Here is a 24,616-nt window from a genome sequence, read left to right as displayed (position 1 = left end):
CATGTTTGCTTACATCCACCAGTCTGTGCCAGCCTAACCTGCCTGTTCCTGAGTCCCAGTGTGTACTGGGTCCTATCCCGCCTGTGTTCCTACCTGCTAGTGCCTCCCTGTCTGCACTCTAGCTGTGCTTGCCTGTACCCCTCTGCCTGTATTGTTCCTGAGTCCCAGTGTGTACTGGGTCCTATCCCATCTGTGTTCCTACCTGCTAGTGCCTCCCTGTCTGCACTCTAGCTGCGCTTGCCTTTACCCGCCTGCCTGCATACCAGTCGTGCCTGCCTATACCCTCCAGTCTGTGCGCCAGCCTAACCAGCCTGTTCCAGTAATCCCTGTGTGGGTCAACCCCCGTGTCCGGAGTTTGACCTGGAGTAGCACCTGGTCCCTCTGCCCGGTTTCTCCCTGGTGCACTGGCGTCGTATGCCGTCGTGCCATCTTGGTCGGATCGGCCAGATACTTAGTCACGCCCCTCCAGGCACTCTCCGGTTCATGGTCCAGTGGAACCACAACACCCGCACACGCCAGTCAGTCCGGGCGTGTGCATAACACCCTCCCAGAGCTGTTGCTTAGATGTGAACTGCCTCCCGCCATCATAGACACTCCTTTTGATGATGCTCCAGAGGTTCTGAATGGGGTAGAGGTCAGGGGAGCATGGGGGTCACACCATAAGTTTGTCCCCTTTTATGCCCATATCAGACAGAGATGCAGATGTTTTATGTGCAGCATGAGATGGTGCATTATCATGCAAAAAAATGATCTTGCTGTGAAATACACGGTTCTTCTTCTTGAACCATGGCAGGAAGTGCTGTTTGAGAAAATCCACATACATCATGGAGTTCCTCTTTAGCGCCTTCAGGAATCCTAAAGGGGCCGACAATCTCTCTCCCCATGATTCCAGCCCAAAACATTACTCCACCTCCTCCTTGTTGGCGCTGTAGCCGTGTTTGCGTGGGGTGTTCATCAACCAGCCATCCTCCACTCCATCCATCTGGACCATCGAGCGCTGCATGGCACTCATCCGTGAACAAAACAGTTTTGAAATCAGTCTTCATGTAATGTTTAGCCCACTGGAGCCGTTTCTGCTTGTGTGAAGTGGATAGAGGAGGTCGACAGGATGGCGTATGCACAGCTGCAAACCTCTGAAGGACCCTGCATCTTGTTGTTCGGGGGACGTTGGAGGCACCAGCAGCTTCAAAAACTTGTCTGCTGCTATGACAAGGCTTTTTTGCCGCTGCTCTTTTAACCTGACGTAATTGCCTGTAGGAAAGAGTCCTCAATTTGCCCTTATCAGCACGCACACGTGTGTACTGTGAATCAGCTACATACTTCTTGATTGCCAAGACACTTCATCCTGATCATCGCACAATGTTGATTGTAGTCATGCCTTGACCTAAACACTCCACAATTTGTTGCTTCTCAGCAGCCGACACATCCTTTTTCTTTCCCATTTTGGCAGAAAATGTAGGCTGCTTAATAATGTGAGACAGCCTTCTTAAGTAGTCTTGCCTTTGATTGGACACACCTGCCAAACTAATTAGCACAGGTGTCTGCAATTGCTTACAGTGATATAAAGAGCCCTGACACACATCACCATCAATGATTTTAACTGACAAACAAACAAATTCTTCCCTTATCACGCCTAAACACTTTTTGCATAATAATTTGGAACACAGTGTACATGTGCTTTTCCACAAAACACCAGTGGTTCACGTAGTGAATCTTACAGTTCTAACTTGCCAACCGTGGTCTGTATGGAGTTGTTCAATAAAGGGCCCAAAATTAAGATAACATAGATGGGAGAGGTCTCTATGAATAGGAATTTCTAAGTATTTGATACCCTGTGAGGGCCAGGCAAAGGGAAAGTTGGACTGGATGGAATCCTATATGGATTTGGGGAGGGAGACATCGAGGGCCTCAGACTTCGCTGCATTGATTTTAAAATTTGACCATGTAACAAAGTGATCTATTTCAGCCATAACAGCATGGATGGATATATGTGATTGAGTGATATATACTAGGACATCATCAGCAAATAGAGAGCACTTGTACTCGGTGCCTCCCACCTCAATCCACCTAATATTGGGGTTATGGCGAATTGATGAGAGCAGGTGCTCCGTCACTAGGATGTATAAGAGAGGGGACAGAGGACATCCCTGCCTTGTCCCATTGGTGATTGTGAAAGGTGATGAAAATGTTCTGATGCACCCCCTGGGCCTTGGGACACCCGGAGCCGGACCCTTTTTGGTGGATGCTGGTGGTTGTAGTCTTCGTGGCGGCGACCCGGTTCCGTGGCTCAGGGTGGTCAAACCAGTGGCGGAACTATTTATGTGGTTTTGATGTTTAAATGTCCGACTACGCCACCCGTGGATTGCGGTCAGAGTGAACCGCCGCTGCAGGGCAGACCGCTGAGGCTGGTGTTGTGGGTGCAGCAGAGCGTAGCATAACTCCCCACGGGAGGAGTATAGCCTCAGGGCAGTGTATGCGGAGGATGGGAGTGATGGTGCAGGGCAGCAGCAGTAACGACACGGAGTCAGTGATGCAGTCCAGGGCCTTTACTCACAGTTCTTATTATCCAGACCACGTCTGCAGGTAACGGCTGCCCACGTCGTACTGTGCTCACCAGGTGAGGGGCTCAGACAACTCCCAGATAACTTTGGAGCGCTTCACAGGACCCCCTTTGTGTGTCCTTTGTCTGGCCTTTCTTACCAACCCTTCTGTCCGGCTGCCTCGGGCCTCCTCTTGGTAAACTTGGCGCCAGTTTCCCTGACCCTATGTGGTGCCTTCCTAGCAGGTGTAGCGAGGGGCTGCGCCACATAAAATGTCACAGCCTCCGGTTTCTAGCTGAGGGTCGTTTCCTGCCTCCACTAGTTTCGGGGACCGGTCTCCCCCTTTGGCCTGACCCCTCCACGCAGGTGGATTCGGGCGTGCGGTGGCGACTCGCCTGTCCGCACCCCTGGGATCCCTTCATTCCTCGTTCCTGGAGCCTTCTCCGCTCCTCTTCCTTCCTTCTCCCTCTTCCAGGCCTGGGCCTCTGTTACTAGGCCCGCCTCCGGAGCAGAGCTCATGCAGAGCCCCTGCTCCCTGCCACTTCTGCTCAGACTTCTCTGCACTGAACTAAGATGGTGCCCACCTTTTATACTCCCTTCTCAATGCACCCAGGAACTGCTTCCTCCCTGCTCCTGCACTACAGGGTTCCCCTTCCTCAGTGTTCCCTCCCCCCACTCCAGCCAGGGACAGGGACTGTCGTGCCCATCTCAGAGGCATATTGGTCGCCCTGCCCCACGGCAATGTGGTGTAATGCATGCAGGTGTTGGGTCCTGATCCACACTCCATCCTTACCTGAGAGTGAGATATCACACCTCTGGGTGAGGTGCAATACCTCTGTAGCAACCGAGCCCTCAGGGTGCTACAGTTCCATTTATCTTCAGCCTAGGTGACGTATTGTGATACAGGGCCGTGATTTTGGCTATAAAAGGGTCCCCTAGACCCCTACCCCAAGCTTTTTAAGAGAATCATATATGGCGTGCCAGGAGACTCTATGGAATGCTTTCTCAGCATCCAACGAGAGTATCTAATTACAAATTTTTAACTGCATCTAGCCCAGGAAATACTTTGTGCCTAGTAGCAGTGTCTGCTAGTCAGTGGATTATCCCGGCTGTTAAGCAAGCTACACCACTTGTAGTTTGGACACTTAATTTTTTCAAAGGAAATGCTTCGGGCCCACGGGATACTCAGTGAAGAGCATCAGGAGGCACCCCAAGGCATAGGGGCTGGGACTGGCAGTAGGATGCCTTGCGGTGGACAGCCGAGCTCGATCCTTATAAAAGCTTTTTAACTGCAGCAGCTTTAGTGGATGCTACTGGAGCTGGAATTACGCGGCTGCTGGCATGAGACTTGCCCTCCAATAGATCCTTGTAAATGGATTTAAAGTGTATTCATTCAAATTAGAGAGACAATTTAAATTAAAAAGCTTAGAGCTGCCTCCACCACAGGGGGGCTCGCTCGACCCACCAGCGGACAGGCACCAGTATTGGGAGAGGGGGGCTGGCCGTCAGGGTTCACCGCGGCTCTGGCACAAACCCGGCGACACGGAGGTGGCACGGGCAGGAGCGGACTGAATGTGTCGGCTTCTCACTTTTTGGATTTTAGAAGGGCATGACATGCCTATATCTGTGTCTCCCCCTCCTTTTACTCCTCCACCTCTTTTCTTTTCGCATGACTATATGTACTTGTCACTTTTCCATGTGTTAGTTGTGTCTTCTGAGCAGTTTGTCAGCTTTTGGACACCTTTGAAGGTGTTTTCTATGTGTTTCTATGTGTTTTTGTTTGCCTGCCATTGGTTTCAACGGTGTTCGAAGGTGTTTGACGAACAGTTCGGCGAACACACGGGTGTTCGACGAACTGAACCGAACTCGAACACTACGGGGGTGGCTCAACACTACCCAGTAAGTGATACATCGCTGGAATCAGGATCTCTGCCCTTACATCATGCTGCTCTCAGATGGGGTATCAAAAACCTGGTGACAGATTCGCTAAAATGAAACTAGTGCACAAGTAATGTGGTGCATTTCTGTACTATGCACCTCTTGACATTTTTGCCATCTGGGCTGACATACCCATACAAGACTCTATTCACATTATATTTTAAATTTTCTTCAAAGGTATGGTAAATGTCAGAATAATTTATTTTCTTATACAACTGATTATAGGCAGCAGAGTACACCACTCTCCAAACATTTAGGGGCATGTGTTGGCTCTATTTGTAAAAAATCTATACAGTATGGTATACATTTTTTGTCTACTCCTCTGAATAGAATAACACAGTAAACTAGCTTAGGCTATGTGCCCACGATGCAGAAATGCTCCGGATTTTTCCTGAGCGTTTCTGCATCTCCCTGGCAGAGAAAACGCGTGCAGATTTTTCATGCGTTTTTTCAGCCAGGGACAAGCGTTTTTGACGCGTTTTGCACATGCGATTTCGCATGTGGGTTGTCAAGCGCTTTCCAAACGATTTTAGCATCACTTGGAAAGTGCTTGACAACTTGGTCACACTATATAAATCCATGCAACCGGCATGGATTTATATAGTGTGACCAAGTTAATAGTTTAAAAAAAAGAATAAAAATGGTAAAAAAAACAAACATTATACTCACCTTCCGATGGCCATGTCATGTGACAGGTCACGCGACCGCCATGACATCATGGAAGGTCCTTTTACACTATCGCGAGCCACCGGGTAGCCAGGACGCACCGTACAGGAGACCGGGGGCCATCAGAAGGTAAGTATAATATTTATTTTTTATTTTATTCTTTTTTTTACAGATTCTATGGTACCCAGGTCTGGAGGAGAGTCTCCTCTTCTCCAGACCCGGGTACCACCCACACATTGAATCGCTTAATATCCGTATGTGCACATGTAGTCATGTGGACATTAAGCAATTCAATGCAAGTCAATGGCGGTGAAAACGCCGCAATCATGTAAAATTAATGGTAGTGCTGCGGATTTTTCCGCAATGATAATCTGCAGCAGAAATTTCCACAGCATGTGTGTAGCGCCCCGAGGGTTCGGCCGCTACAGGGGTATTGCACCTCAACCAGAGGTGTGATATTCCACTCCCGGGTAAGGATGGAGTATGGACCAGGGCTCAGTTAGCTGCACATATATACACTCCTCATTTCCGGGGGACAGCTCGACGGTGCTCCCATTAGTATGCAGGCACGACTGACTATGTCCCTGGCTGGAGTGGGGAGGGGGGGAACCCTAGTGATGTGGGAGCAGATAGGGGCTGGTTTCTGGGCATAGGAAGGAGCTCATTGGATGCAGGTCACCTGAGCTCAGACACGGAGGAGGAGGTATAAAAGGTGGGCACCATCTTAGAACAGTGTTCAGTCTGTGAGGAGAAAGTGAGAGTGGAGGAGAAGGGGAGCAGAGGCTCCGCTGGAGTTCTGCTCCGGAGCCAGGCCTAGGGACACGGGCAGGGCGAGAGGGAGAGAAGGAAGAGAAACGGAACAGAGAAAGAGAAAGGAGCAGAATAGAAAGGCCCAGGAACACGAAGGTAGAAGGGACCCTAAGAACCCAGGAAATTACGGGTGACGGGTCAGGCAAGAAAAGGGTACCGGATCTCAAGTTGGTGTAGGCAAATAAGCCTCAGCCAAGAATCGGAGGTCGTGATCATTTATTGGTATGACCCCTCGCTAAACCTACTAGGAAGGCACAACATAGGGCCAGGGAAGCTGGCGCCACCAGAGAAGGCCCGAGGCAGCCGGACAGAAGTTTGGTCACTGGTGGGGCACGGCCAGAGGAAGGATAGAAGGGAGTTCTGTGCCATTCTCCTGAATTGCCTGGAGGTTGACCGAGCCCCTCACCTGGTGGACGCAGCACGGCTTGGGCAGTCACTACTTGTACAGAAGTGGCTTGGAGTATACGAACTGTGAGTAAAAGACCCTGGACTGCAACACGTTGTGTCTGTGTTTCTTACCTCGCCAGCACTAACGGTACTGAGACTCCCTGCACCACAACCCCCACCATCTACGCTCATTGCCCCGAGGCTACACTCCTCCCGTGGGGAGTTATACTATTCTCTGCTGCACCCACAACACCAGCCTCAGCGGTCTGCCCTGCAGCGGCAGTCCTCCCTGACCGCAATCCACGGGTGGCGTAGTCGGACATTAACCTAAAACATGTAAAAGATTGCCACTGGTCTGACCACCCTGAGCCACGGGACCGGGTTGCCATACTACCCCCATCAGCATCGTACACTAGAAGGCCCGGTTCCGAGTACCCCACGGCCCAGGGGGCGAGTCATGTACACAGCACATGCGGATTATTATTGGGGAACATTGCAGATCTTCTACCAAGCGTTTTTTAAGCGCTTTTGCAGCGGAATTGCCGCTGCGGGGACGCTTATAAAAAGCATAGTGGGCTCACAGCCTTATTCTCTAGAATATAGAAAGGCAAATATAAATATTACAACATTTATAGAGCACATTATCCATGTGTGGGTTAAGGACAAGAGTAGAAAAAAAGCCTCCCCCCCCCCTAAATAAATCTCAAGGACTAAATATAGTAAGGAGGCAGAGTACTAAAAACATAATGAACAACAAAAGAGAACCAACGGAGCAACCATGAACCACCAGTAAAGTTAAAACATAGTTTATTGAAAAAATATATTAAACGATTACTACCATTATATACCTATGGGTCTACAAAGGAGGTATAACGGGGAGAGCATCAAGAATCCAATACAAAATACAACACCCAGCAGAAAATCACAATCACCTCTTGAAACAATGTGTATGCAAAACACATAACATTATAAAAGCCAAGTGGCTTATTAAAGAGAGTGTTGCTTACCCATGATGAGGGAGGATAGGATAATCCCAGCACCACGCTGCCCCGACGCACGTTTCGTGTTTAAGCTTTCTCAAGGAGAAGTATACTATTTCAAGACGTGATTTTCTGCTGAGTGTTGTATTTTACATTGGTTTCTTGATGTTTTCCCCTCTACTTCCTCATTTGTAGACCCATGTATATAATGGTAGTAATCATTTAATATATTTTTTCAATAAACTATGTTTTAACTTTACTGGTGGTTCATGGTTGCTCCGTTGATTCTCTTTTGTGGTTCGATATAGAAATCTAAACAGATACAAGGGCTTAGGTATAGGAGGTGTAGGTAGGGGTAGTAGTTAAAGGGGTTGTCTAGGCTTGGGGCGCAAGTCTGCAGCCACTCTGTGTGACTGCAGACTTGTGAATCCTCACAGCACTCGGTATGCACGCGGTCAGAATTCTCCAGTGCCTTCGCTGGGAGCGGGCAGGCTTGTGATCGCAAGTATGCGATATGTGTACTCCCAGCCACATTCTAACTAGACATGCGAGGCTTCACTCAATACAAGTGAATTGAGCGAGGTCAGACATATCTAGTTGGAATGAGGCCGGAAGTATGCAAATCGTATACTTGCAGGCACATGAGAATCCTGACAGTGCGCTCTGTGCACACTGTACGGATTCACAAGTCTGAAGTTACATAATGACTGCAGACTTGTGTCCTAAGCCTGGACAAACCCTTTAAACTTGTGCCTTGTTGTCTTTTTGCTGCTTAAGCAAACACCAGTAATATAAATGGTACATTATACAAATTTTGGAGTATTCAATTTTGCCTTTTGCCTTCAATGGAAAATTTCCTTTGCTGTCTAACATTTTTGAGCTTTTTTTTTTGCAACGGAAAAAAAAAGCATCATTTTTTTTGCGGCAAATTTCTATTCTGCTCTAAACTGGACACTGACAAATCAAATGGCTATAAAACACAATGTGAAACAAATTTTTCAGTAATATCATCAATGCCACTTTAGGAAATGCTTCAAGTGAAAAAAACCCAAAACCTTAAAAAATAAAAAAAAAGGATTTTCTGTAGTGGATCCCTCTTGAAAAACTTGTTGGATTTTTTCTGCTTTTGTTGAGGATTTTTGACTTCCCTATTAAACTCAGTAGGGAAAATCTGCGACCAAATGTGCAATAAGAATTGACATGCGGCGGATTTCTGATTCACACCACATACCAATTTATTTCTCTACAGCCCATGGATGAAATTAGGTAAAATCTCTTCCACATTGCTGGTGCTGTAATACCCTGTGGTTTTTCCACCTGCAGATCTGGAGGGAAAATGTGCAGAATTTATGCTACACGTTTCTGCATTGGGCTTTGTATTTCGCAGTGCGCCCAGAAGTTTGAGCTCTGTTTGTTTAGTCAAGTGAAGAATAAAGCATTGCTTGTAATGGAATCATTCGTCAGATATGGACAGTTGATGCTGTGCTGTTGAATGATGCTTTTGAAGGCGGCACATAATTCTAGTGCCTGTGGTGCCGATATTCGGCAAGGATGTAATGCCTCTGATACACTAACACAGTACATTTATCAGCCCAGCCTGAACTCGGCTCTGGGATCTGCAGCTCCTTTCAATGGCTCCATATTTCCTTGTACTTCTTGTCATATAATTCGAATTGCTGTTCTCCTGGGCAGTGAATTATCCCCAATACATTATTTTTCCAAACACCTTGCAGCAAAACATTATTGCTATAGATTATATTTTAGTTGCTGAGTCGTATCTTGCATTAATTCATTTTCAACTTCAGTATCAATTTTTCATCTGAGGATCCTAATTTATCTACCTGCCCATACAGTTTATCTCCACTTTGTGCCAGGCTAACAGTTCTGCAGCTGCAATGAAACTGCCTGGAAATTGGAAAAAAAAAAAAAATTATTTATTTGTGCTGCCAGCGGGTTGCCATCAGCCAGGTCTTTGCATTACTGAATACATATAGGAGCTGAAGCCGATTTTGACACTCAATAGACAAGGTCACCTTGGATTAAACATTGTAGGATTTAGTAGCTATGATATTTGTGCCGCTTGTTTTGCCGTCATCGGCATGCTACTCTGGGAGCTTTAAATTATTGGAGAAAGGTAATTTCTTTTATATTAATATTTTTATGCATTTATTAAATTATCAAAACGTAAGATAAAAACAAAATGAGCAAATACCCTGCAGTAAAGAAATAAATAGCAATAGTGCATGAAAATAACATAGGGTGCTTAGTTAACATAATTTTGTTCAAAAAACGTAAAAACCATCCCACCACGTCAAGGTGACCGTATTTGTAGTCTTGGTCCTGCTCGGCCCTTATTCACATTTATGTAATTTTAATACTAGAGGCTAGGACTGTCCCAAATAGGGTCACCTTGACGTGGTGGGATGGCCTTTATGTTTTTTTTTTATCAAAATTATGTTAACTAAGTACCCTATGTTACTTTCATGCACTATTGCTATTTATTTATTTATTTACTGCAGGGTATTTGCTCATTTTGCTTTTATCTTAGGTTTTGTCTGTTTAGTGGTCAGTGTGAACATGCGCCTACACGTTCCATGCATACCAGCATATATTCCAGTTCATTTCTTTATGTTTTTATCCATTAAATTATACTTACTAACTGCTTAAATTTCACTCCATATACCTACAGCTCCACATTAAAGTCACTCTATGTGACTACAGACTTCTGAATCCTTACAGTGTGTGCATCGCACGCTCTCAGGATTCTTTGGTATTGCCGCCAAGAGCAGCCAGTCACGGGACCATAAGTCGCCAAGTAAATGAGCAAGTGAATTAAGCGAGGCCAAGCACGTCTAATAGGAATGTGGACGAAAGTATGCAAATTACATACTTGCAGTGATGCGAGTGCCTGCTCTTACCGGCATTACCGTAGAATCCTAACAGCGTGCACACCAAGAGTGACTGCATAGAGTGACTGCAGACTTTCCTAGGAAGGCCGGATAGCAAATCGAGGTTAAATCATTTGAAGTGTTGCAAAATTTTTGCACAACTCACAGTTGCAAAAAAAAAAATACAAATTTGGGACTTTATGTTTTTATGCCAGCGTTGCCAACTATTTTGAAAGATGTGTGAAGCTGAGCAGGAAAGAGGCATGGCTGAGGGCGGCTGATGAATTCATCATAATTTATGCCAAAAAGTGGCATAAATTATGATAGGGATATTCTCCAGTCCCTGACTGGTGTACATTAAAGATGCCCAAAATTCAAGTTTTATCACTAGATGACTAGTAATCCTGCTGCCATGTAATCCCCCATATTGAGCTGTATATAACCCCGCCCGCCCCACTGATTGACAGCTTTCTTTTTATTCACAGTATACACAGTAAGCTGCCAATCAGTGGTGTGGATAGGGTTACACAGAGCTCAGCATTCAGAGAACTGGTAGATAAAACTGAGATTTTATCAAAACTGCAGCAAGCAGCCCAGTAAGTGACAAATCGCTAGAATCAGGGTCTCTGCCCCTACATAATACTTCTTTCAGATAGGGGTAGCAAAAACCTGGTGACAGATTCCCTTTAAGGGCTGGTACAGACAAGCGTATTTTACATCCCTGTGCTGTCTTTATGCAAAATGGATAGCAAACAGACAGCACGGGGCTAATGCAAGTAAATGGGTAGTTCGCCCTAGTGATTTTACAGACCGATGTTCTGCGTGTTAAAAAAAAATTACAGTATGGGGAGAGTCAGATGGCTGTATAACTCGGAAGAGGATCACAACGCTAAGCTCGGACTGGCCTTCGGCTCTTCCAACAGGAGCGTGTATTTCTATGCTGCTGTCATGCTCGGGTAGGGAGAGCTGACAGTCAGTCCGAGCATTGCATTGCGATCCTCGTCTGAGTTATACGCCGGTCTGACTCGTCCCTATGCACTAGTCCGATCAATTTTTCTCGGATCAGACTTGCCCGTTAAACTAACGAGTTCATTACAAAAAAAAAATCATTTTTTACCATTAGTTTCATCATTTTTTTTTTGCGTGTGAGAAGTTTTTTCAAGCTTTTATCAAACAAACATGAACAAACGGACAGCACTGAGAAAAAAAATCACAGCGTGCGGAAGTCTGGTCCTTTGTATGGACCAGACGATTGCATGTCATAGCTGCCTATAAGGAAGGGGAGCAAATGACCTAATAACTAGAGACGAGTGAATCGATTCCATGCAAATTGAATTTGTGTTGAATTTTATTAAATTCTCTGGACTTCGCGAATCATCAAAAAAAAAATGTCCAGTGACATTTTACACAAATCAGAAAATTGCATCAGCCAAAGAAGCCTCGCAAGACCTCACTTTGACATGGCCTCATTCAGACGTCCGTTTTCGTGTACGAGTGCCACCCATGGTTTTCACTGTTAGCACTCATACCTGTGATAGTCTATGGGGCCATTTACATGTGCATGATTTTTTTGTCCACTGAAAATCGTGGAGACATATCCGATTTTGATCCGAGAGTCGGTGCGTTGCAATTTTTTCCCAGACCACAAAGTGCGGTCCAATTTTCACAGACTATCAGGAAGAAAGTAGAGAAACATTTTCTTTCTCCACGTAGAAGAAAAACTGGTGACACTCGAACCTTACTCTGATTGAAGTCTGATCGAAATAATCAGTCTTGTTTATATAAGTGAGAAAAACGGCTTAAGGCTGTGTGTGAAAAAGCTTAAAAAGGCTTCAATACAGTTCTAGGAGATCTCAGAGTGCTATACATGACTTTTCAGGACAATTGGAGAACTTGCGATTTGCTGCAAATTGATTTACTGCAAATTAAACTTTTTAGTTAAAATCAGTCAATCTGGTGAATTCGGAGTTCAAAAGATGAGCTCATCTCTAATGATGACTTATGTCATTGCGGTCCATTGTAGATTTCTGAAAAATAAGATATTGCATGGGCAACTCAATAAAAAAACACGATCCTTTGTTAGCAAATATCTGCTTTGACTCCATATACAGGTGCATCTCACTAAATTAGAATATCATCAAAAAGTTAATTTATTTCAGTTCTTCAATACAAAAAGTGAAACTCCTATATTATATAGTGTCATTACAAACAGAGTGATCTATTTCAAGTGCTTATTTCTGTTAATGCTGATGATTATGGCTTACAGCCAATGAAAACACAAAAGTCATTATCTCAGTAAATTAGAATACTTTATAACAACAGCTTGAAAAATGTTGTTCAGTAAATGCACTCAATACTTGGTCGGGGCTCCTTTTGCATCAATTACTGCATCAATGTGGCGTGGCATGGAGGCGATCAGCCTGTGGCACTGCTGAGGTGTTATGAAAGCCCAGGTTGCTTTGATAGCAGTCTTCAGCTTGTCTGCATTGTTGGGTCTGGTGTCTCTCATCTTCCTCTTGACATTACCCCATAGATTCTCTATAATAGATTCTCTATGGGGATAAGGTCAGGCGAGTTTGCTGGCCAATCAAGCACAGTGATACTGTTGTTTGTAAACCAGGTATTGGTACTTTTGGCAGTGTGGACAGGGGCCAAGTCCTGTTGGAGAATGAAATTTACATCTTCAAAAAGCTTGTCGGCAGAGGGAAGCTTGAAGTGCTCTATAATTTCCTGGTAGACGGCCGCGCTGAATTTGGTCTTGATAAAAACACAGTGGACCTACACCAGCAGATGACATGGCTCCCCAAACCATCACTGATTGTGGAAACTTCACACTAGACCTCAAGCAGCTTGGATTGTGGCCTCTGTACTCTTCCTCCAGACTCTGAGACCTTGATTTCCAAATGAAAATTGGAACTCTGGGACCTTGTGGAGGGTGTCAATGACTGCCTTCTGGACATCTGTCAAGTTAGCAGTCTTCCCCATGATTGTGGAGCCTACTGAAACAGACTAAGGGACCTTTTTAAACGCTTAGGAAGCCTTTGCAGGGTTTTTTGCTTAATTATTTTAATTTACCGAGATAATGACTTTTGTGTTTTCATTGGCTGTAAGCCATAATCATCAACATTAACAGAAATAAACACTTGAAATAGATCACTCTGTTTGTAATGACTCTATATAATATATGACTTTCACTTTTTGTATTGAAGAACTGAAATAAATTAACTTTTTAATGATATTCTAATTTAGTGAGATGCCCCTGTATGTTAGACAGCTGTCGACTAAAGAATTGTTTGGCGGAGAGATATTTCTCCCTTCTCTCCGATACACAGGAATGCTTGACTCTGCTTATCTCTGCATTGAACAAAGGGATCGGATGTTGAGATTCAACAAGCTGAATATTTCTCTCCTCCAACATAATTTATTGGGGGAGAGTCCATACACATTAGATTGTCCACCAATCTCGCCACAATCAGTGGTTTTGGCTATCTTTTATCTGATGTGTACAGAAGCCTTAATAGAAGGGGTCCAAATCGCTTGCTTTTTGTTTTTGATGCACGGAGACTTTTTGTTGCATATTTTTTCTGGCTTAGTAAAGATACTATAAATTTTTCAAGTCTTTTTCATTTTATAGTAAAGCCTAAGGGAAAACCATAAAAACATGTTTGGTGTATGAAAAACCTCTAGACCAGGATCCTGAAAAATGCACCAAAAGTGTGAAAAATGGCATACAAAAAACATACTATTTTAGTGTATTTCATAGTCTCCAATTGACTCGGAACATCTAGCAAAAGTGGATTTTTTCCCATAAAAAACACCAACATTTTTTGCACTGTGTAAAACTAAACAAAAGAAATGAACTGGAGTCAAGTTGTTATGCAAGCAAATTAGAAGCACATTCACACTGGCCGAAAAACAGGCAAAACCCAAAACAGAAACAAAATAAGGGCTGAGCAGGACCGGCTCCCAAACATGGACACACAGCTAGAGACAAGCTTTTTAAGGCCACGGCCCCACTATCAGTATTTGGTCAGTATTCAGTCAGTATTTTTTTCCCAGGAGTGGGAGCCAAAACCAGGTGAGGAACTGAAGCGCCCGCTGGGCCGTGGGGTACTCGGTAGCTGGGCCGGTCGATGCTGGGCGATGTCACGGTGGCAGTGACCCGGTCCGTGACTCAGGGCGGTCAATTAAAGGGAAAAAGTAGTAAAAGGGGAATAAAGTTTTTAGAGATAATGTTTGGGCGCCACCTGTGGTATGCGGCTATATGGGGCCATCGCTGCGGTACAGATCTACTGGAGCTGATGGTGACGCAGCAGAGTTGGTTCAGCTCTCCACAGGCAGAGCTTAGCTCCAGGGCAGGATATAGTGGATTTATGAGGTAGATGTTGCTGGTGCTGTGTAGTGCAGGGCTGGTGATGGCGCAGCAATAATTCCAGGACCCAATGGGGTGCAGTTTTCAGGTTTTACTCACGGTTGTGCAAGACTCCAGGTTACCAAGGCCAGTGTATAACCTCCCACGTCGTCCTGTGTCCACCAGGGAAGGGGTTCAGCAAACTCTCAGGTATCTCAGGAGCACTTAGACGGGACCCTATTCTATGTTCCTTTCTCGGTCGTCTTCCCTGCGCTGGCTCTCGCCCTCCTGCCCTGCGCCTCACAATCAGTGTCCCAAGCTGGTAGCCTCGGGTCTTGTCAGGCGACTTGCAATCCCCTGGACCCTATGCGGCCACCTTTTTGGCGATGTAATTGTAGTGGTTGTCCGCTGCACCTTGCAAGTACAGCAGCCTCCGGTTATCTAGCTGAGCCTGATTATTCTCCACTAGTTTAGGGGCCAGTCCCCTCTGTGGCCTGATCCCTCCATGTCCGTGTAGATTTGGGCGCAGGGGTGGCTTCCTGCACTCACCGTGCCCATGGGATCCCCCTCTGTCTCTGGAGCCTTCCCTCTGCTCCCGTCCTCTCTCACTCTCTCTCCTGGGCCTCTCGGACTAGGCCTGCTCTTCATTCCCCTGAGCGGAGCTCCTTCTGAGCTCCTACTCCCCACTGTTTCTCCTCTGTACTCACACTGCACTCCTGCTCCAAGCACTGGAGCAGGAGACTGGCTTGTTCTAGAACCTTCTACCTTCTTTTTATACTCCTTCTGACGGTGCTCCCCTGGTCCACTTCCTCTACCCACACCCACTACATGGTTCCCCCTCTCTTGGTCCCCCCCCCTTCCAACCAGGGACAGGGCTCAGCAGTAGATCAGTGCATCTTGCTCCTCTTGCTGGTCTGGAATGGTGTAGTGTTGGATGTAGGTGGGTGGGTCCCGGGTAGTACTCCCTCCTTACCTTAGAGTGGGGTACCAAATCGCTTGTTTTTTGTTTTTGATGCACAGAGACTTTTTGCAGCATATTTTTTCTGGCTTAGTAAAGATACTATAAATTTTTCAAGTCTTTCTCATTTTATAGTAAAGCCTAAGGGAAAACCATAAATACATGTTTGGTGAAAGAAAAAAACCTCTAGGCTTGGATCCTGAAAAATGCAGCAAAAGTGTGAAAAATGGCATACAAAAAACATACTATTTTAGTGTATTTCATAGTTTCCAATTGAGTCGAAACATCTAGCAAAAGTGATTTTTTTTGCCATAAAAAAAAACAAAAAACACCAACATTTTTTGCAATGTGTAAAACTACCCTAATAGGGCAAATGGAAATTATGTCTTCATGAATTTCATACAAGCGTACAGCATGTATGAGGTTAAACTCGGGATGTTTTCATAGTCAGAAGGTGTCACTAGTCGGGTAAATTAAAGTCAGTAACTTAGTAACTTGAATGCCATATCCAGTTAAGATCATTTCCATTGGGAAGCTCAGATGAGAAATTAAATATTAAAACTGAAACTTAATTGTGGAAATGTCTCTAAGAATTGCAAATTAGGTTTATGCACCTTACACCGGCTGCAGCTAAATTAGTTTTACCTTGAGAAAAGGGAGCCGAGAGACCATACATTAATGGAAGGCTTTAATTGTACCATGGTTATCTGGGAGGGGTGCAGCATCCCTGTATTAACATAATTTTATGAAAAAAAAATGTTTTATATTTGGATGAGTATTTTACGGTTTCATCTAGTTATGATGTTGATTTAATAATTGTACACTCATAGGTCCAACAAAGTAAAACAATTGTCAATATGTCTGTTATAGCAGAGATTCTTTACTTATGGATTAAATTAAGCTGTTTGTTTTCTTGACCTTTAAAAAAAACAAAAAAACATTTATGTTTGTTTTTTTTTCATTTTACATGTTTCCATGTATTAAAAAAATGGGTATTTTCACACTGGGCACTGAGCTGCCCAAAAGGCTTAAAAGAGTTTGTTCACTAACATTTATCACCTATGGACAGGATGGTTATAATTTTAAGTTCGCCGGGGGGTCCCACTGCTGAGACCCCAAAAATCACCAGAACAAGGTCCCGGTCTTTCTCGGTTAAATGGTATTACATGATGGATAAGTATCTGCTTGTATGTCTCAGCATTAAAGACACCAAATAATGGGCAACATTGAGAACCGTAGACACAGTAGTCGGCCAAGAAAACTTGGGGTCGATGGTCACTGCAAGTTTGGGGCTGCATTTCATCAAGTGAAATTGGAAATTTAGTTAAGAATATTGATGTCCTCAATTCTGAAAAATACAGGCACATACTTATACATCATGTTAAACCATCAGGGAGGCGTCTGATTGGCTTCATATTTATTCTGCAGCAGGACAACGATCCCAAACATACAGCTAATGTAATTAAGAACTATCCTCATTGAAAAGAACAAGGAGTTTTGGAAGTGATGATATGGTCCTCACAGAACCCCGATCTCAACATCATCCAGTATGTCTGGGATTACATGAAGAGTGAGAAATATTTGTGGTTAATTCTCCAAGATGTTTTGTACAACCTTCCCTGCCGAGTTCCTTCAAGAACTGTGTGCAAGTGTACCTAGAAGAAATGATTTTATGCTTTTTTGTTCACTCACTTTGCATTTGGTTAATTGATAAAAAATAAACTATTAACACTTCTATTTTTTTAAAGCATTCTTACTTTGCATCATGTTTTCCACACCTGCCTAAAATTTTTTGCACAGTACCATATATTGCCTGTGACATCCCGTATATGCTGGAGTATTCTCAATTTATTTAATGAGTAAAATGTCAGAGTGCTTGTGAAAACATGCAATTTTGGAGTTGCAGCTAAAGTGTGAAGTAGGGTGTAGTACTTATAGTACTTAAAGTGTGAGGTCTGGTGCATTACCTGTAGGCAGAGTCGTAGCTAGGGGTTTGGTTCAGGGAGGGCGAAACTCCTGAGTGGGCCCCTAACCAGGTAACCCTGATTACAGCTATGGTGGCTCACCCTAATAGTGGATGTAGGAGACACTCAGCTGATGACCGCGCTGTTACTAAAAGAAATCTCTATACAAAGGTTATACAGGTGCCAGTACTACAGGTAATGAGTGGAGGACAGAAGAGCCTCTTAAAGAAGAAGTTACAGGTCTATGAGAGGCAGAAATCTTGCTTGTTTGTAATTGACCAAATACTTATTTTCCACCAAAATTAGAAAAAAAATTTCTTTCCAAATCAGACAATGTGATTTTCAGGATTTGTTTTCTCATTTTGTCTCTCATACTTGAGGTCTACCTATGATGTCAATTACAGGCCTCTCTCATCTTTTCAAGTGGGAGAACTTGCACAATTGGTGGCTGACTAAATACTTTTTTTCCCCACTGTAAGAGATTGTAGCACCCTGAGGATTCGGCTGCTACAGGGGTATTGCACCTCACTCCAGAGGTGTGGTATTCCACTCCCGGGTAAGGATGGAGTGTGGGACTGAGCTCAGTAGGCTGCATGCACTACATACATCCCATTTCCGGGGGACAGAACTACGGTACTCCCACCAGTATATGTGCAGGTACGACAGCGTCTGTCCCTGGCTGGAGTGGGAGGGGGGTGGAACATCCCAGTAGTGTAGGGGCAGATAGGGGGAGTAGTCTGGGTAAAGCTAGGAGCTCATTGGGTGCTAGTCACCTGGGCTCACACATAGAGGGAGTATATATGGTGGGCACCATCTTAGGACAGGGTCTTTTTAGCCTGAGGAGCAGAGCAGAGGAGTTCAGCCAGGAGGGCTGACAGGGAGCTGTGGCTCCGGCTGGGCCCAGCTCCAGAGCTAAGCCTGCAGAGGAGAGAGGAGAAAGAAGGACCCAGAGAGAAAGACAGAGGGAACCCCAAGAACCCAGAAACAGACCAGAAAGGGTGAAGGGTTGGCGGACACGGGGACCGGAACCCGAACTGGTGGAGGCCACTTATCCTCAGCCAGGAACCGGAGGTCGTGGTCAAGATTTGCCACGACCCTCACCAAATCCACCAGAAAGGCACACCAAGCATAGGGTCAGGGAACCCAGAGGAGGTTTGACCACTAAGAGACCCGAGGGAGCCGGCCAAAGGTGGATCCCTGGTGGGAACGGCCAGAGACAGAGAGAGAGAAGGGAGCTCAGGACCACGCTTCAGAACTGCCTGGGGGTTAGCCGAGTCCAGGACCTGGTGGACGCAGCACGGCTCGGGTGGTCACTCAAGGCCAGAGTGACTGAGAGAACACTTGTGAGTAAAACCCCTGAAACTGCATCTCCTGACTCTGACTCTTCTTATTGACCGTCACAACCCCCATCATCTTCACCTGCTGCCCTGAGGCCATACCCCTCCCGTTGGGGGTTATACCATCATCGCTGCACCCATACCACCGGCCTCAGCGGACTGTTCTGCAGCGGCGGCTGCAAAGCCGTACTCAACGGGTGGCGTAGTCGACATCCAAGTTAACATCTACTGCCATAGACTGCCACTTAGTTTGACACCCTGGGCACGGACCGGGTCACCGCCACAAGGACTACTACCCCTATCCAGATCCGGCTCCGGGTATCCCCTGAACATGGCCCAGGGGGTGCGTCAAGATCACAGTACAGTTATAGATAGTAACTTACAGCTGACATTCTTTTTGGTGGAGTCATTCACTTTTCCCGTCTTTTCCATCTGGCTCAGACCGACACGGCAACTTCTTCCAGCTAGGACTCGGCTGCAGAGATTACAACAAAGACTCATTTGACTTCCCACATTTCAGGCACCGTTATTCCTATAAATGTAAGAAGAAACTGGCTTCCAGGTAAAAATTTGCCCCCCACTTTTTTTTTTTTCTATTGATAGAAAAATAGTTCAGATCAGTTCAGGTAATGAGATAAATATTCAATGGATAACTCACATCATAGAATCCAGCTACGCGTTTCGAGCATGATACTCTGCTCTTTGACAAAGAAAAATAGAAAAATAGAAAAAAATATATATTTTTTTTGGGAAATTGTTTCCTGGAAGCCAGTTTCTTCTTACATTTATACTGTTTCTACTACGTGAGACCACACGTTACCAGGCTTCCCTGCACCAGGAGCATGTGAGAACCAGGTGAGCTGAATTTATTTTATTTTTTACCGTTATTCCTAACCTGTACAACCTCCTTATCCTGCTGATACCCCAATGCTAATCCACTGCTGTCATATATGTCTCTATTACTGCACCTCCTGTGTGTATAGTAACCCCAACACAGTATGATTCCCCCAACTGTGACCCCACACAGCCCTCCATGCAGTATAATGGGCCTACATACAGTATAATGTCCCCACACCTCTCTACACTGTATAATGGCCCCCACACAAACCTTCACACTGTATAATTGTTTGCATATAGTTTAAGAGCCCCCACATAGTCCTTCATACAGTATAATACAACCCATAGCCCAGGGGCGACACTGCACCTTTAATTGTGCTTGTGTGTCGCCCCTGCCATGTCATTACTACCATACAGTATAATGCACCCTCATAGCCCATACAGTATTATGCACCCTAATAGCTCATACAGTATAATGCACCCCATAGCCCATACAGTATAATGCACCCCATAGCCCATATAGTATAATGCATCAGCTAGTCCATAAAGTATAATGCACCCCAACAGCCCATACAGTATAATGCACCCCATAGCCCATACAGTATAATGTACTCCCATAGCCCATACAGTATAATGCACCCCCATAGCCCAATAGTATAATGCACCCCCATAGCCCAACAGTATAATGCACCCCCATAGCCCATGCAGTATAATGCACCCCCATATAGTATAATGCACCCCCATAGCCCATACAGTATAATGCACCCCATATAGTATAATGCACCCCATAGCCCATACAGTATAATGCATCCCCATATAGTATAATGCACCCCATAGTCCAGCCCATTCAGTATAATGCACCCCCATAGCCTATACAGTATAATGCACCCTATAGCCCATACAGTATAATGCACCCCCATAGCCCATTCAGTATAATGCACCCCATAACCCATGCAGTATAATGCACCCCCATAGCTCACGCCATATAATGCACCCCCATAGCCCATACAGCATAATGCACTCTATAGTCCATACAGTATAATGCACTCCATAGTCCATACAGCATAATGCACTCCATAGCCCATACAGTATAATGCACCCCCGTAGCCCGTATAGTATAATGCATCAGCTAGTCCATAAAGTATAATGCACCCCATAGCCCATACAATATAATGCACCCCCATAGCCCATACACTATAATGCACCCCCATAGCCCAACAGTATAATGCACCCCCATAGCCCAACAGTATAATGCACCCCCATAGCCTATACAGAATAATGCACCCCCATATAGTATAATGCACCCCCATAGCCCATACAGTATAATGCACCCCATATAGTATAATGCACCCCATAGCCCATACAGTATAATGCACCCCATATAGTATAATGCACCCCCATAGCCCATACAGCATAATGCACCCTATATCCCATACAGTATAATGCACCCCCATAGCCCATTCAGTATAATGCACCCCATAACCCATGCAGTATAATGCACCCCTATAGTCCATGCCATATAATGCACACCCATAGCCCATACAGTATAATGCACTCCATAGTCCATACAGTATAATGCACCCCCATAGCTCATTCAATATAATCAGGGCCGGCGCCAGCACCCAGTGCACCCAGGCAAGTGCCGGAGCCCTGCACCATCAGGGGGGCCCACTCGCTGTCGGGGTCTGGGCCACTCCCCCAGCATCTGTGCAGGACCTCTCTCCGGCGCTGCTTGATTGCCGGCACTTCTCCAGACATGGCTGCACGCAGTGTGCTGTGCAGCTGTGTCTGGTAGTAATGACATGGCAGGGGCGACACTGCACCTTTAATTGTGCTTGTGTGTCGCCCCTGCCATGTCATTACTACCAAACACAGCCGCACAGCGCACTGCGTGCAGCCATGTCTGGAAAAGTGCCGGCAATCAAGCAGCACCAGAGAGAGGTCCCGTACAGATGCTGGGGGAGCAGCCCGGGCCCCGACGGTGAGTGGGCCACGCTGATAGTCCAAGGCCATGTCTGCTGGACGGGATACAGGCCCTGGACAGCCACATACCTGAGGAGCTGGACAGGACACGGGACACGGGCCGGGGGCAGGTAAGTGAGGCTTGTTCCCAGCTTCCCCAATTCCTATATTAAATATATTTCTAGTGTGAGTATGTATGTATGTATGCGTGTGTATGTATGTATGCGTGTGTGTGTGCATATGTGTGTGTGTTTGCGTGTATGTGTGTGTGCGTGTATGTGTGTGTGTATGTGTGTGTGTGCACATTTGTGTGCGTATGTGTGTGCGCGTGTATGTGTGTGTGTGCGCGTGTGTATGTGCGCGCATGTGTATGTCAGTGTGTATGACTGTGTATATATTAATGTGTTTTTAAGAATTTGTGTTCAAATATGTACGTATCACTGTATGTGTTCATATCTGTGTATATGTTTGTGTATGTGCGTGTCTGCGTATTGTATGTGTGCATATCTGTGCACCATGTGCATGTGTGTATGTGTGTGCATGTGTGTCTGCGAACTGTGTGTGTGTGTTCATGTCTGCCTACTGTGCGTGTGCATGCATGTCTGCATATGTGAAGGATGAGGAGACAGCCTGGGCCCTGTGTTGTATACCTATATTTCTCCGCAGTATCTGTGCATCATGAATGGTGGTATGTGTTAAAGGGGCCCACTGAAACTCTTTCGCCCGGGGCCGATGAAAACCTAGAGCAAGCCCTGAGTATAATGAATTCCATAGTCCATACAGTATAATGCACTGCCATATAGTATAATGCACCCCATAGCCCATACAGTATAATGCACCCCATAGCCCATTCAGTATAATGCACCCCATAGCCCATACAGTATAATGCATCCCCATAGCCCATACAGTATAATGCACCCCCATAGCCCATACAGTACAATGCACCCCATATAATATAATGCACCCCATAGCCCATTCAGTATAATGCACCCCCATAGCCCATTCAGTATAATGCACTCCCATAGCCCATACAGTATACTGCACCCCATAGCCCATACAGTATAATGCACCCATATAGCCCATTCAGTATAATGCACCCCATATAGTATAATGCACCCCCATATAGTATAATGTACCCCCATTCAGTATAATGCACCCCCATTCAGTATAATGCACCGCCATATAGTATAATGCACTCCCATATAGTATAATGCACCCCCATATAGTATAATGCACCCCCATTCAGTACAATGCACTCCCATAGCCCATTCAGTATAATGCACTCCCATAGCCAATACAGTGTAATTCACCACCATAACCCTCAATACAATTTAATAGCTAAAAAAATAATAAAATACAATACTCACCTCTCCTCTTCGTTCCCCGCTGATCCGGTATCCGCAACTTGTGTTCCAAGCGTCGCACATATCAGCGCAGAGGACGTCACTTAGTGACGTCATCATGCTGAGACATCATACGCCGAGGAAGAATGATGGGGGAGGAAACGTCAGCTGAAGCTCCCTCCTCCATCGCTTTCAACTGTATCGGCAGATGCCTATACAATTGAACTTGCGGGAGGGGGGGGGGGGGGCCAGATCACGGGCCCCTTGACGACAGTGCAGGGAGATCGTGTCTCCCTGCTCTGCCGCAGAGTTTAACTGTATCGGCGCACGCTGATATAGTTAAACGTAGCGTAGCTCCGGATGAGCCCCTCAGGGTATGTGCACACGATCCAGACAGGCAGTGACCCCGCAAGGGAAATTGACATGCTGCGGTCTGGAAAGACACACCGCATGTCCGTGTCCACAGGTAATCCGCAGGTGCAGATGCCTGCATAGTGGACATGGGATTTCTACAAATCCCATCCACTATGCTGTAACATCAGGTTGCTGCTGCTTTGACGTTGCATAAGCACGCAGTGTCAAACCCGCAGCAGCTCCAGATCGTGTGCACATACCCTCAGAGCATGGGGCCTAGGTTGACCGCATCCTCTGCCCCCCGGTAGCTACACTACGGCCTGTAGGTAAAGTGTGAAGGTGTTATAGTACCTGTAGGTAAAGTTTGAGGGCTATTGTAGCATTTGTAGGTACAGTGTGTGGTCTGTTGCAGTACTTGCAGGTAAAGTGTGAGGTCTGGTGTAGTGTAGTTGTAACAAGAGGAAGTAAAATCTCAAGAGAACTCTTTCAGGATGTGCCATTAGTGGGGAAAGACGGCCATCTGCTGGTCAGGTGAAATCAAGCGGAGCCAAGTTGTGCTAGAAGATTTGAAGGGGGAGTAAATTTAGATGCTTGACCTTATCAGGTGTCCCACAGGATAGGAAGCATTTCCTGGATATAAAAGCACTGAGCACCATAAATCAGGCAGATTTGGCTCCAAGCAGGAGAGCAGAGCAGACGTGCTCTAGAGGTGATGCAGAGCCTAGCGTGACAAGCCTCAGCAGGAGGCCCGCGACACCTAAGTGTCGGACACCGCCTGATAAGGTCTGGACCCCTCACAGAAGTTCCCCTGAGTTCTGCATATGCTTGTTAGGGCCAGGACCCATGCTCTGCGCTGATGAGGCTCCCGGAATCCAATGTCGCCTGTCAAAAGCTGAGGTCTGGACCCCCCTGGCCCAAGCCTGAGAAACTACCTTCTATGGTCAAGCCGAGAAAAACAGAGAAGACGGCGACAGGAGAGGCGCGCCAGTGATAGCGGAGGAACAGCGTGAGTGAGCAGGGCCGTAACTTCCAGATTTCAAGTAAGGTACTGGGGACAGTTGGGATTAGGACTTCAGGTTGGGAGGGGGCCGGCTGATGCATGTGAGACTCAACGGGACTTGATTTGATTATATCTGAAAGAGACTTGCGGCCTAGTGGGAAGAACCAATGACCCCTGCTAGAGCCATGTAGAGAGAAAGAGAATTTACGTGGTGACTCCCACGACTGGGTGCATTACATTAATTGAAAAGAACTTTACTGTTACTTATTGAAACAAGGTAGTTCTAGTAGAAGAGTGTGAT

At 45.7% G+C, this 24,616-nt stretch overlaps 1 protein-coding gene across 3 annotated transcripts in view; it reads right to left on the bottom strand.

Annotated features, from left to right (window-relative positions):
• Nucleotides 1–24,616, bottom strand: part of LOC141156533 (platelet glycoprotein IX-like) — a 61,755-nt gene that overhangs the window by 24,063 nt on the left and 13,076 nt on the right. The window contains exon 2 of one of the 3 annotated variants that reach the window (XM_073642738.1): nucleotides 19,203–19,294. The exons of 1 other annotated variant lie outside the window; for it this stretch is intronic. The gene's annotated coding sequence lies outside the window, so the exon portion shown is untranslated. Of the gene's footprint in view, nucleotides 1–7,348; nucleotides 7,436–19,202; nucleotides 19,295–24,616 lie in introns of those variants that run through there. One more of the 3 variants, XM_073642739.1, reaches the window with a different exon arrangement.

This window comes from Phyllobates terribilis, unplaced genomic scaffold (assembly GCF_046119375.1).
Source record: "Phyllobates terribilis strain yellow unplaced genomic scaffold, ASM4611937v1 Scaffold_8__6_contigs__length_399053987, whole genome shotgun sequence".
NCBI lineage: Eukaryota > Metazoa > Chordata > Amphibia > Anura > Dendrobatidae > Phyllobates > Phyllobates terribilis.
This window is presented reverse-complemented; position numbering and strand designations above follow the sequence as displayed.